Raw genomic sequence first — 15,875 nt, forward strand, 5'->3', positions numbered from 1 at the left:
CAAAGGAAAGCAATCCGCGTATTATCTTAATACGCTGAACAGTGCTGAATAACATTTTTATCGATGCACTGACATGATCTTAAACGTACTTAACTCTACTGAATCAAACATAAGGCCTTCGTTTCTTAATTACCTTAACCAGTACTGACTGATTTGAATCACTTGCGGTGGTCAGTGTACAGAAAATGTACCGAACAACTGAAACAGATCTTGCCAGTTTTTTTTATTGAGGTTAATTCAGGCATTTAAGAGTTTTTTCAGTTTAGAATGATCGTTTCATTGGTAAAAACCATTGCTAGTGTATTGAAATGCATTTTACAGTTTATTTAATTTCTTTTTGAGAATCGAGCAAATCTATATAGCAATTATTTGTTTTACTCTGAGGGAATGAATACCCGTCAATCTTTGAGTGAGATTTTTCCCTATTTTTCTGCATAATGTCCTTCTGCACAACCGGTTTACTATTAAAGTATTCACTGTTTTTACAAAAAAGGCAATTTCCGTTATATTATTCTAAGTTATCACCTATCATACATAATTCGTATTACTAATAAAAAAATGACCGTTCTATGATGAATACATGTCCCTCAGAGTAAATTCATGTACCTGCTAAACTACCAGCACATCGTACACCAACATCCTCGCTATGGCTACAGTCATGCACATTCCATCCTCTATGGTAACAGTTGTATATTCTATTTTCGTTTCCTTTGCAGGCAACTCCATCAAGCCAAATGGTACCACTCCCGTGTCCAGCAGTATAATATTGCACAATTGTTGTCCTATTCATAGAAAAAGTAACATATTTCATATGTTTTCGTGCACCTAGATAAGTGGAATTTGGTATACATTTAGGGAAAACAAATTCTTAATGGCTTTTCATCTCTTCAAAGCATGAAGAATGAGCTTGCATCGTCAATTTACAAGCGCCGTATTTCGAAAACATAAAACATTTTTTTTTTTTTTTTCTTAAATAATTCGTGTATTGAAATCTTATATAAACGTGCATACTTAACAAAGCTATGACAGACATATTCAGTTGTGTGAATAGTGAATGGGATGTTAAGATCATATTTGTATTTTAAAAGCTTAAAAATCCCAAACATTGTTCAGATACGTTTGCAAAATGCCTATGCTATAGATATATCAAAATAAGGGGAAATTGAAACACGTTTTTTCACATTAAAGGGAAGACAATAACAGAATATAAACAAGTACCAGAAAGAAACTAACATTTTAAACACAAGGTCATATTTTCTTTCTCTTCCGATTTTTACAAGCCTAATGGAACACTTAAAATCTTACTACCAAGTGTATATTTTATTTATATGTTAGGCGTCTTACCCCAATCTCAATTGCTTGCAGACAATTAATGCGTCTTTATATCCAAAACTGTGATCGCAAATAGTACCCCAGTATCCAATGTGATAAATTTCTAAACGACCATAATAACTTCCTTTAATTAACCGCAAATCTCCTATAAAACATCGTCAAAAATCATTTAATACAAATTAAGGACTAACGAACACGAACGTAAAAAACAGAGATGTTCTAATATATATGTGGAGATGGGTATAGATCCATCTCCACATGTAGCACCTGTTGTGTTGCTCATGGTATGTATAAATTTTATTTTAACTATCAATAACCCTGCTACGAAAAATAAAAGCGTTGCTGGCATTAATAATGATTGAAAAAGAAAGCTGAAACTGGGACATTATTACACATTTTATTTATGTCATCATTATCAAGGTAAACTAGGAACGCGTTATTTGGGTTTCCAGTAATGCTTTTTAGGATATTAAAGTATTATCTAATTAGAAATATAAGCATTATCACTAAACAAACACGAAGATTGCCCATGCAGATCTGCCAAGCCTTCCAGAGCACCTGCAACCATCCATCAAAACGCATTCTACCTCCTATCTTTTAACACATAGCAACAATTCAAAATATTGGAAGAATTGGTGCGACTCAAGGCTTCAATGTCTGCCTCACTCAATTACGATAAATTTGCACAGACCTGAGTTGTGTTATGCCCACATCTCGGAAGTTCTAAGAGGAAGATTCGGGATTATTAATCAGATTTTCAAGTATTAGGTTGACACGAAAACGGCACAAATCTTATTTGTATTGTTTTAATGCATGTAAGCCCATGGTACACTTGGGGTAGAAATACAGTCACTGTTGATCTTTCCACTGGTAGTAAAATCCTTGTCAAGGTAAGTCTATTTTTTTTTTAAATCTGTGGAATATATAAATTCACAGCCTGTCTGTACATTACGATTGTTTGTTTCAACTCTTTGAGGTGTACGTAGTTGGTGTGTTGCATGACTGCATTTCTGTCCTTTTCCAATTTATCCTCATTTTCTAGTGGCAGTCCTGATTTCCCGTCCTTTATTCCGGTTATCTCTTATTACGGCACCTACCTGTTGTGTGTATTGGTAATTTGACCTCGTCCTGAACATGCATTGAATATTTGCCACTGGATTTTAAGCAACAAAACATCAATCAATCAATCTTTATTCATGTCATCATACAAATTTGCTGCAAGTCATATGCTCCTTTTTTAATTGTTTTTACGAAAAATTCTTCTACTAAACGATAACTAGAATACGAGTCATACCAAAATTACTGCAAACTAAGGTTTTGATTTTGTTTTCTCTAGTATAAGGATTGCATTATCAATGTATTTATTGTAATGAGGAATTCATCCTACGTCCTCTAGAATCCATTTAAATAAAAAATAAAAACAACACGTTATAAATGTAATGCGTCCCAAGCGCTTTACTAGATTTTCCTTCATCAAGAACGCTCAAAGTCGAATATTTGAAAGCCAAGGATGTATAAAACTAAATCAGTTAAAGAGCTATATAATCAAACATGAAATAAAATAATAGCCAAATCCTTCTAAAGGCAACTTTGCATGAGGAAGTTGAAACCTTAGTGTCTTCATAATTTCAAATTTTATAAACGGCCAAATTTAGAAAGGTTTGTTATAAATCATGTCAGTACCGAAGCTATTTCAGAAATTTTTAATTGAATTCTAAGTTAGTATTGTCACGAATTATATCATGACGCTTTTTCGATACATTGGCAAGTTCTTCCAAGAAGCGGATAAGTTAATCATCGAATACTGAATTAATAAACAATTCAAGTTACTTAAATTTTACGTCGATTTTGTTTTAGCGAACCAATACCACTTGCAACAAATGCAGAATATCTCTCTTTCTATACTTTTCTTCTCATAAATTGCTACGCTACCTTCACATCCCCCATAACATCGAATTCCTACATTGTGACCTGAAATGCAGTTATTCCTTCCCCATCCTCGAAAGGAACATTGCATTAAAGAAGATTCCAAACCATGACAGTTTACACCAGCCATCCAAATTGTTGAACTAGTGTGTCCGCTTTCTGTATAAGTCTGCACATATGATACACATCTGTAACGATTATTTAAAATATAAACAGATAGTTATTTGGTGAATGTGCAATTGATATTATATCCGTGTATCTTCAATTACTGATCAATTAGTGTTCTTAGGACTATTTTTTTTCACCAATTGTATTTTCTGACAGCATTCGACTTGTGATTAAGATTGTTGCTCATTATTTGAATACCCTGGTCTTAATCAAATCGAAAAACCCTAAATCGGAATAAAAAAAAGATATGGGATACATGTCAATTAAACCGCGAATCACTAGAAAGACCATAAAACAACATAGCGTAGTAGGCAATAGAGATGTTTTTATGACTAGCGAAAGAGTCAGGTTATTTTTTATGCAATCCTCAGACGTCATTGAATTGTAGAACCTACATGCACAATACAAATCAATACAGACAAAGTTTCTGTTTCTGTTTTAACAGATCTTTTATTATCTTCCGCCAAAAGTATCTAGTGTTTTTCATCAATCAAAAATAATGCAGGAGTTATCAAAGACAAAAAAAAAAATACAATGCAATGACAGAAAGAAAAAGACTACGAAAAGACAAAATAAATTGATAAAACACAACATAGAAAACTCAAGCATAAGACGAACACTCTACACAGAAAACTCAAGACCGATCAACATAAAAACAACCAATAATTGGTGATGAACTCAAATGCTGCGGAATGATAAAACATTATACTAGTGGAACAGTCGTGTTTCTAATAGCAAGTACAACTTCGGTGATTAGGCCAAGCCTATTTAATTCCTTGTTCGACGGACCCCCCCGCACATACTTTTTTCTAAACGATTTTTTAAATATTGCCGCTTCCCGCATCCGGAAAAGTCATCGTGTCTATTTCCCGCACCTGTTTATTTTTGTAAACATTTTAAGAAAAAATAAAAAGCAATCGCAAGAGCGTTTTAGTCAACTTAAAATCGCGACAATTTAAACTTTTTCGAGCATAAACACATATTTCTTATCAAAGTCAAGGACGGTTCGTCAAAAAATCATGCCGAGTTACGTTGTTAAAATAAACGACGCAGAAGGGAAACAAAACTATCCATATCCGCTGCATTTTGATCTACCTGTCCTAAGTCAGGAGCCTGTTGTTCAGTAGTTGTCGTTTGTTGGTGTGGTTCATAAGTGTTTCTCGTTTTGTATATATATAAGACTGTTGGTTTTCCTGTTTGAATTGTTTACACTAGTCATTTTGGGGCCCTTTATAGCTTGCAGTTTGGTGTATGCCAAATCTCCGTGTTGAAAGCCGTTCTTTGACCTATAATTTGTTAACTTTAGATACATTGTAACTTGGATGGATAGTTGTCTCATTTGCACTCGTACCACATTTTATTTATAAACAAAGTGCCAAAAAGACAAGGAACACAAATGAAAAAACCAAAACGACGAAAACACAGACAACTAACATATAACACAAAAAACTAAAAAGTACACACATCAAAGAACAGCAAGAACCCCAAATAAATTGGGGGATCCGGACGGATGAGCAGTTCCTGCTTCTTGCAAGACACCCTCAATATTGCTAGTTATAAGTCATGTCCGGTGAAGGAGGAAAAAAAAACACTTCAGAAGTTTATATATTAAAGAAATGTCAAAGTTCAAGTGGTAAATCAAGTTTCATACCATCTTGTTTTGATCAATATTGTCAGAATCTATGATTTTATGTTTATAAAACAAAAATTAATCGCTCGCCTTTACTTTTCAAGCTTCGCCTAAAAAATTAGCAAATTAAATTATTTTTTATTAAATCTTTCAAATCGCTCGCTTTCCCCAATTTCTGGAGTGGAAAAATCCGTAAAACAAGATATTGAATTAGTGTGGCCTTAGTTTCATAATATATATTCTAGTAACATACAACAGTTCAGGACTCTGATTTTGAACATTCCCCAATCCTAAAACTATTTATTCTTAAAAAGACCAAGTGTTTACTTACTTGTATGTTTGTTGGTTTGTTTACTTTAATTTATTGTTTGTTTTTTATAGAGGAGTGGGTGGCGCTTACTAATTAGATATCTAAAAAGAAGGACGACAGATACCAGAGGGACAGTCAAACTCATAGATCGAAAACAAACTGACAAAGCCATGGCCAAAAAAAAAGACAAACAGACAAATAATAGTACAGAAGACACTGCATAGAAAACTAAACACTAAGCAACACGAACCCCAACAAAGACTGGGGTGATCTCAGGTGCTCCGGAAGGGTAAGCAGATCCTGCTTAACATGTGGCACCCGTCGTGCAGTTTGTTTTGAACTGCTGTTGAAATGTTTATGTTGTTATTCTTCTTGGCATTATGGTGTCTGTTTTGTTACACATTAAAGTAACTGTAATTAAATCACTGTTTTGGCAACTTCTCTTCTTTATCCTAATTTTATATCAATGAAATCACAAAACTACAAGAGAGAGAGAGAGAGAGAGAGAGAGAGAGAGAGAGAGAGATAAATAAAAAAAAAAAAAAACGGTGATAGAGTGGATAGTCGAACGTTTATTAGCAAATGTGAAATTTTAAAAACGAATTAAAACGCTCCTTAAAGCTTAGAGTTATTCACTAGTGGCGACAAAACGAACATTTACGTATCAACTTCACACATAATACATGATGGTGTTGGAGTATATATTATAGGTACTGACGCTGTTTATGATCTTGATAACGTGTTATTGTGTTTTTATTTGTCTTTGTTAATTATTAACCTTTACTGTTTAGTCCATTTTTAGTAATTTCTCTTTGGCGTTGCTCGGTACTTATGCATCCGCCATTGTGTTATTGTGCTATGGTCATTTTTTGTATTCTTATCTTTCATTTTCGCTTATGTGCTTTGTCTATATGTCATTTTGTTTTTCTTTGTTGACATATTTATTTGTTTTTATAGTGATAAAGATTATAACACAATGTTGAATGCTGTACCCCTATTTTTGACATTTTTTTTTTCTATTATGTCTGTTTGTGTTGTTCACACAGTGTTGTGAATATAATGGAATTATATGCAACTGTCATACAAGTGAGAGGTTAAGCTAGCTATAAAACCGGGTTTAATCCACAATTTCTACATAAGGAAATGCCTGTACCAATTCAAGAATATGACAGTTGTTTTCAATTCGTTTGATGTGTTTGAGTCTTTGATTTTGACATTTGATAAGGGACTTTCAGTTTTGAATTTCCTTGGAGTTTGGTATTTTTGTTATTTTATTTTTTCTTTAAGTCAAAATATTCTAATATTACCGACACAAACGGCGTTGAATTGTTACGTACACAAGCACGTTTATGGAAAGGTTTTATCTATTATAACAAGTCTTCTCCTCGTGTTTGGTTTAATCGAACACTCCACAAATAATAACTTGATTTATTTCTGATGTTAACGTTATACAATAAGAAACATTTTTGCTCATAAATTAAAAAAAAGGTTATGTATTGTTCTTTGCATTGTACCAGTTAATTACCATTATAATTTCAGATATTTTTTCTGAATAACTGCCCGTAATGTACTTTTAAATTTACACTTTCACTAGTGCCAACCAAGTCAAACCATAAAAGGAAACAGAAATTTATTATATTAATGAGGAGTTATGTTCTTTTTGTTTTAATTTTTTTAAACTTTATTTATTTGTTATTAATTTGTTGCAACATTTAGATTTTATAACGTACCGAAAACCAAGCTGCCTGCATGCAACTCTTCCGTCAGGAATTCCGAAATCATCCTGACATACGCTGCCCCATATACCTCTATGAAATATTTCTAGTCTCCCTTCCCTTGAATGAGAACCATCCATCAGTCGTAGAAAACCTAATGTAGAAGACGAAAGTATATCAGTTACTCTGACATGTTTTTATGCCCAAATTTTCATTAAATATTAAAGTTTCATTTATCTATTTATACATTTTATTTATTTATTGTTACATGATATTACATGCATTGCCTATTATAAACGTGTGTATTTAATACATAAAAATCATGGAAACCCTACATGTTCATTAAAAACAAAATTAATGCTTGTCATTCATAAAAATTCAATTATTATTAATTTCATCTAAAAGCCTCTCTGTATATTCAATAAAACTAATGTTGAATAGTAATCTTAAGAAGCATGGTTAAACTGTTCCTTATCCATGTTATCTATATATAAACATTTATTCTGGTCAAGTTTACTACAACATGTAAAATGTTGCGATGTTCTACTCACCATCATCCTGTCCCTCCCCGAATCGAGTAGATATAACCACCGTTGTGGATATAAGGAAAATATTCCACATATCAGTTTCAGTATTTGGATTTGTAAAACATTAGTCTAAAACGAAAGATTTATAAAACAATACAATGGAATAACTCTGAATGTTATTGTTATGTAATGACAGGGATAACCATTAGTAAATAACACGTGAATAAATTACAATGTATAATAAAAAAACATTCACCTTATCAGTTTTAATATTTCACTTCATATAGATTCATTTTCCTTTTGGAGATGATGTCTGTTAATAAAACTTCTCATTTGATTTAAACAGAAATAGTAAATTATTCTCAAAACAAAACATAAACAGAACATATAAGACGGAAAGTGTCTGTTTGAACGGAACTATTCTAATTCATATTTGCATGCAGCTATGTTGCCGACAAAATGTTTAATTTTCACGGACATGTTAATCCGATATGAAAGAAAAAGTATCGCCTTGATAACATTATATGTTTATCTCAATCTATATATTAAATTGTATATTCAGAAAATGTTGCGGTAGTGGTCATTCAAAACTCAGAAACTAGGACAGCAATGTTAACACTTTTATTTTTTTTAAGATTTTGCTTAAAAATCGCGATATGTTATTAATTCAATTACAAGAAAATGGTTTTTGCATCTCGCGATCAAACAATTACAAAATTACACCAACGGTCCAATTTATTCTTAGGAGCATCAAACACAAAACAAAAAAAGGCAGACATACAATGTAAATTAGGGAAAATTAAAGAGAAACGAAGATCCTTGACTTAAGACAGACACAACCAGTGTGTTTGGGTTTTACATGGTTTTGAACACTCGAATATCCCCTTACCTCGGACAGTTGTGTATAGAACAGCACAAGTCCCTAAAAGAAAGCCAAAAACACGAGGTACTGATCTAAGAGTATTCACAGTTAATGAAACCGAAATAAACCATGCTTCCCGGAATAAACACGTAATATATAATCTGAGAAACAAATGGTCTTCTAAAATGCGAAAATATAAATGAAGAGAGGATGTTGGACCAAACTTGTCCACAAATGTATAGCCATGCAATATTAAACGATCGTAAAACAGTCTATCCACAATTTTCTGAAAACGGAAATGCATGTGCCAAGTCAAGAATAAGACAGGTGTTTTCCATTCGTTTGATGTGTTTGAGCTTTTTATTTTGCAATTTGATAAAAAACTTTCCGTTTTGAATTTTCCTTGGAGTTCGGTATTTTTGATTTTCGTTTTTTCTTTATTACTTTTTATATATGTTATATTCATAATTTAATGACCGTTGAGATGTAGTATGATGACAAAACAGACAACTATCTAACAGAGTCAAAATGACGTTGAGTTTTAAGGTGTGTAACAATGTATGGTCCCTGGCTGAATCATTTACAGTGATACAAAGATTACGTTCTTTGATATCTAAAAAGTCAGTACTGATTCGGCAATTGCGACAAGGTATGAAATAAACACACCGTAAAAAATAAAAAAAAATAAAAGAAAATCATCCGTTCTGTCTAATATCTAATGAAAACTTAAATATACAAATAAACCAGGACAATTATTGCTGTTTATATTGGACTTAATTAACTTTAATTCCTGTGTGTCAATTTCTTTATCATTCAACAAAAGCTATCATCAAGGTGACGACGAGAAGAACATTTTTCTTATTTAATAAAATCAATACATATGTTACTGAGTCTGGACATACATTCAATATAGGAAGAAGTCTGATACCAACGGGACGCAGTTAGGTTCCGTAGTAATTCTTCGAATCTTTTTTCGATAATATTCATATATGAAAGGTTCATAGACGTTTTTCAAAGAGACAAATTAACAGCTTTAATCCTCAGTTCCGTTGTGTATCAAGCATATTTACCATATGATCATAAGAAAAGAAGGCTTAACATAAGTGTAGAACAGGCATTTGCAATTGAAATTGTCCTAGAATGTTTAGCAATATCTAGATATTGAAAGTGTTCTAAATTTGTTCATATGTAGTCAGCATTTTTGTCCTTATAAAATGTTCTTTTAGAAAAATATTTGTTCATACAAATACATGTACCTTTCAGTCAATAACATTGCGATATACAAAAAAATAAAATAAAAAAACAACAAAAACAATATAAGTTTGCGGACTTTGACAATGCATAAGGCGTTAGTAGTTTACAATTTTAGGCCACTTATATTTGTCTGCCATGTTTCATTAAAATGTAAATTAACAAACGTACCTCCTGCATCACATTAACAACAAATATTTCACACTTCTTCCATTATTTGCATTTTACTGCACAATATTTATTTAAAGAACTTAACATTGTTTAATCACCGAGTTTTAAGCCAATAAGGTAAGCAATATCGAACACCAAGTTATAATAATCGATATCAAAGATAAGTTTTACTAAAACAGAAACTTCCTTGTTTAAATATAGAAATGGATAAACACACCAAACAGACTTTTCATGGAATTTGAAAAATAATTCTAGGTGATCCACCGTAACTTATAGATAAATCATGCTAAAGTGTTTAGAAACTAGTTTCTCAATGGATTGGTAAATTGCTTATAGGTAGAACACAAACTGACAATTCAATGGCAAAAATTGCAAAACGTTCAAGACAAACAGTAAACAAAATCAAGATAGAAAACAAAAGACTGAGCAACATAACCCTCACCAAAAGGACAAGCTGTATCAAAGATCGGGGAAAATGGATTATCGTTTCAGTTCATAGTGAAAATTATCTTAATTCGAGTAAACGAAATATTTAAAAGACATGTTACTTGAAACCAATCAACCCCTAAATGGAACACCAAGTCTTCGTTAATGGGTGCAGTGAAAAAATAAATTTGATTGCGTTGTGAGCATTCTCTTTTCTATCCGTGATTTTATATTGGCCATATAATCAATGCAGAAATCGTTTGTGTTCCCTGTTAATTTACCCATTTTTACCATTGATAATTTATCCAAAACATTTAATATACAGTCTTTGGTCTGTAAAGCGTGGTAACTTGAACTTAAAATATATTGTGTGTTTGGATTGTTTAGATTAATACAAATCATTTACTCATGAGAAAATATTTTGCAATGCAATAACATACCAATTTACGGATCATACACATTTACTGATCACTGAATGGCTTCTGGTTCAAAGGAAAGACAATTGCCGTTTTTTTTTAAGATCCAATCCATTATTTACCGATCATATGATGAAATATACCTATTTTGAGAAATTTAGAGTCTGACTTAATCTAATGAAGAGTAAAATAACAAAATACCGAACTCCAAGGAAAATTCAAAACAGAAAGTCCCTTATCAAATGGCAAACTTAAAAGCTCAAACACATCAAACGGGAAAATAACTGTTATATTCCTGACTTGGTACAGACAGGACACAACAGACACGATATCGAAGCCGTTTCGTTTTTATACAGGTTTGTCTACTTTTATCGGAACAGAAAACAAAAGTAAAGACTAGATTGAATTTGAACTCTTAACCGTTAGAGAAAAATGAAAACAACACGTTTTAAATTTCATGCGTCCGAAGCGCTTTTCTGAATTTACCTTCATCAGGAATGATCAAAGCCGAATATTTGAACGCCAGGGACGTATAAGAACCTATACAACCAAAGATTCGTGAAGGACAATGTTTTCTCACTGATAAAATTATGAGTGTTTTCATTTATAATTGCTTTTACGGTTTGTACGATACTGTCTCGCTTAACAAACAGTTCAAATAGTGGTTTAGGAAAATTTACAGGTTATCAGTTTATTTGCAGTAAATGTGCTTAATCGGTATACTAGGTTAGAAACACAATTATCACTCGTCTTTGAGATTCTTATGTTTCTCCTTGAAAATTGTGTGTACCAAGTACGTTTTTTTCTAGTCTCTTTTTTATTTGTTCGCATTTAATTTGTTTTTATATTCTGTATTGTAAAATGTTCGAATATATAAGAGTTAAATGATAACATTTTCATTTTCAAATGTAAACGTTATTAGTTTATCATGTGATATTGTTTTTCCCGATGACTGTTAATGAAGTAACTTGACCATTAAATATAACTAGGCACATTGTGAAGGTTATCTGAATGAAACTGACTCCATAATAGAGAACGCTATCGCATGTGTCTTTTCTAGACTAATCTACATCGGCGCAACAAAGAATTTACACGAAACATAGAAAGATCACCTGGATTATGTGAAAGATCTCAATAATAAGTAATAATAAAAAGTTGTTTTCCTTCATTTTATGATCGCCAGAATTAGAGGGAACAATTACTGTTCAACAAAAGACATTATATTAAGAACCCTTTGTCGCTTTCAAAGACAAAGTTTCTGGATTCAATAATCAATATGTTACTCCTCTTATCCGTCCACCTGCAAATGTCAGTCTTCTGGTCGTGGGGGACCTTGACAACGTTAGAGTTATATTTGCCAAAATCCAAAATATAGATTTTTTCGAACCCATTAAATGGGTTTGAGAAAAACTATCTATATAGATATAATGAACTTTATATCGAGAACACTTTGTTAGATGTATGCTAGAAAACGAATCAATAGTGAGTCAGTCAAATCTCAATTTGCCACTTCGTCAACAATACAGAACTGCATTATTCAAACATTTCGTTATTTTTCTACATTCTTCTATTCTGCATTCACTTTTAAATGATGAACTACATTTCCAATTCAATAGAGCTAGCTGTTCCCAGACATTAAAAATCTTCGATACACATTTCGGTTGTTTAGAGTCTAGGAAAACTTACTTTCTATAGAATTTCTCTAATGCCAACAATAAATACACCCTCAATAATATGTTTGTTGTCGACAACGTTTTTATTATGACTTTGATAGACTGATTTTACAACAATTGGTAATCAAAAAGAAACTTATCATTCACCCTTACTTATAAATATCCCAGTGATATAAAGAATAATTCTGGAACTAGAGGGTCTACTTCATGTATCTATTTTTTGTTTTGAAATAGACACAGAAAGACGACTTTAAATTAGATCTTGATCTATGACAAACGTACCGATTTAAACTTTCGTTGCCATCTTCTATTTTATTTTGCAGTAGTTAACTAATATAAAATACCGTCCAACCTATAATATGACGCATGACATTAATAAAGTGTCGCTTTAAATTTTACATACATGAATCGGTGTGAGTTGCATGCGCATGTTAACATTGAAATGACATAAGGTTGTCTTGTACTTTGAAGGTCTGTAATAACTGCTCAGCGAATTTGTATTGATCGTTTTGATTTCCCGCAAATTATATATTTCATTATTCAAATTAATGAACACTATCATGATAGTTTTTGGAATATCATAAATCAGAATATATACTGTTATTTTCTTGATTACATTCAACTACGTAGCTTATTTGGTCATGTTATCGTGATAATCATATGATTCCTAAAGTCTCGTTTCATACCAAGTCATGTGCGTTTATGTTTTTGAATTGGATGTCAAGAAGGAGAACATAATATTTCATTTATATACTTTTATGTGATTATTTGGATATTTAATCTTCTTTAGCCAAAAATTTTTTTTTAAATTTTTTTTGCCATGGCATTGTCTGTATGTTTTCGACGTGTGAGTTTGAGTGTCCCTTTGGTATCTCTATCCGTTTTTTAAACAGACAAATGTGAAACATATAGTCGTGTTAGAGACAATGTGTGTACCTGTTATCACGTGAACCCGTATCAAAACATACCATGTGTAGAAGCTGCAAGCTAAAAATATACATTGACCTCTTAGATTAATTGGAACTATTTTATGGAGGGATCATGCTACAAGTATGGAAGTTTATATTTTGCTAACATTATTGTTATAATTGCTCTTGTATACGATAAATTGATTGATGTCACAATCCCTTGTTTGGAGCTACGAAAGATTAGAATTTAAGTCATTGTGTCAGTTTCCATTGAGAAAGCATGTTAAACATTGTATAGCATTTGATTTACTTGTATATTCTTTAATGGAATAATTACATTCAACTTAAAATTCAAACCAAGTTTTTTAGCTAAAAGATACAGTATAAAAATTTTCTGAAGAAATCAAGAACGGGAAAAAGCTGACAAAAAATCTTTGGACTCTTTTTTTAAATCAGTAATGAACATAGTTGATATACGTATTCAACATTTTAAAGAACATTTTACTCTTAACAATAACCACAATAAACCTATTTCTCGTATCAAACATAAACTAAAAGAACTAGCCAAGGAATTTGTTTTTGTCCCGGCCGATAAAGCTGCTAATAATATTATTATTGTTTGACGTAAATTTTACATTGAGGTTCTGAAAAAAGAAATCACCAATTCACCAACATTCCAACTGACTCCATTTTCAGAAAACGACATCTGTAACAAACATAAACTTTTAGCTACCGCTTTACAAGCAGAACCAAATACAATGAAAGTCCCAACTATGTATTGGCTTCCGAAGCTACACAAAACACCTTACAAATATAGATTCATTTCGTCTTCAAGCCATTGTTCCACTACTAAATTGTCTATTCTTCTTACCAGTACACTTGGTACAATCAAAAACCTGATAATAAATTGTTCAAATAAGGCCTTCGAAAATAGTGGAATTAATTACTTTTGGAGTGTCAAGAACTCGTTGGAAGTACTTGATAAATTGCATGCATATATTGGTGATTTTGAATCTGTTCAAAGTTTTGATTTTTCTACCCTATATACCACATTGCCTCACATTCTCATTAAGAAAAAATTCACACACCTAATTAAATGGGCATTTAAAAAGTCAGAATGTGAATATATATGTTCAAACTCTTTTAGGTCATTTTTTAGTAGCAATAAACAAAAAAACTATGTCAATTGGACATGCTTTGATACTATATATGCCCTTGAATTTTTACTAGATAACATTTTTGTTCGCTTTGGAGATTCCGTATATCGTCAGGTTATCGGAATTCCAATGGGGACTAACTGTGCACCACTTATTGCGGACCTTTTTTTGTATTGCTATGAGTTACAATTTATGACAAAAATCAGTAAAGACCCATCGAAACAACATCTGATACACAAATTTAATAATACTTTTAGATATTTGGATGATATTTTGGCTCTCAATAATGACGACTTCAGTATGTATACTAAAGAAATTTATCCTGTTGAACTTACTTTAAATAAAGCTAATACTAACAATGACCACTGCCCTTTCCTCGATCTTGATATCTATATCATTAACGGAAAGCTTAATACTAAAATATATGATAAAAGAGATGATTTTTCATTTCCTATCGTTAATTATCCATTTTTAGATGGTGACGTTCCCTTGTCACCATCTTACGGTGTTTATATATCTCAACTTGTACGATTCGCTCGTGTATGTAACAATGTTTTAGATTTTAACGAGAGAAATGTATGTATTACTGAAAAATTATTACACCAGGGTTTTCGATATCACAAACTAGTCAAAACATTTACTAAATTTTATCATCGGTATAAGGACATCATTCGTAAATATAGCTCAACATGCAGACTTCTTATACGTTCAGGTATTTCACATCCAATTTTTTATGGAAATATTCTTTATAAAGCACAAAAATGTCAGTATTCACCTCTGAAACTAACAAAACCTTTAAATAGACTTATTAAGAAGGGATATAGTTACGATACTGTTGTCAGGTCATTAAAGATTGCATATTTTGGCGTTGATATTGATTCACTTATAGGGTCTTTGCATCTGCACTAAACACATTTATTTAAAAACCAGTTGTTGGCATGACACGGGTTATGTTCTTCTCATATATGTTATGATGGTATGATACTAAACCCCTAACGGGAAGGATTGTGCCTGATATTCATATGATGAAGACATAATCTTTCAATCAGTTTAATTGAAGTCTGGAGCTGGCATGTCAGTTAACTGCTAGTAGTCTGTTGTTATTTATGTATTATTGTCATTTTGTTTATTTTCTTTGGTTACATCTTCTGACATCAGACTCGGACTTCTCTTGAACTGAATTTTAATGTGCGTATTGTTATGCGTTTACTTTTCTACATTGGCTAGAGGTATAGGGGGAGGGTTGAGATCTCATAAACATGTTTAACCCCGCCGCATTTTTGCGCCTGTCCCAAGTCAGGAGCCTCTAGCCTTTGTTAGTCTTGTATTATTTTTAATTTTAGTTTCTTGTGTACAATTTGGAGTTTAGTATGGCGTTCATTATCACTGAACTAGTATATATA

Source organism: Mytilus californianus, unplaced genomic scaffold (genome assembly GCF_021869535.1).
Source record: "Mytilus californianus isolate M0D057914Y unplaced genomic scaffold, xbMytCali1.0.p SCAF_12, whole genome shotgun sequence".
In the NCBI taxonomy this organism is placed as follows: Eukaryota; Metazoa; Mollusca; class Bivalvia; order Mytilida; family Mytilidae; genus Mytilus; species Mytilus californianus.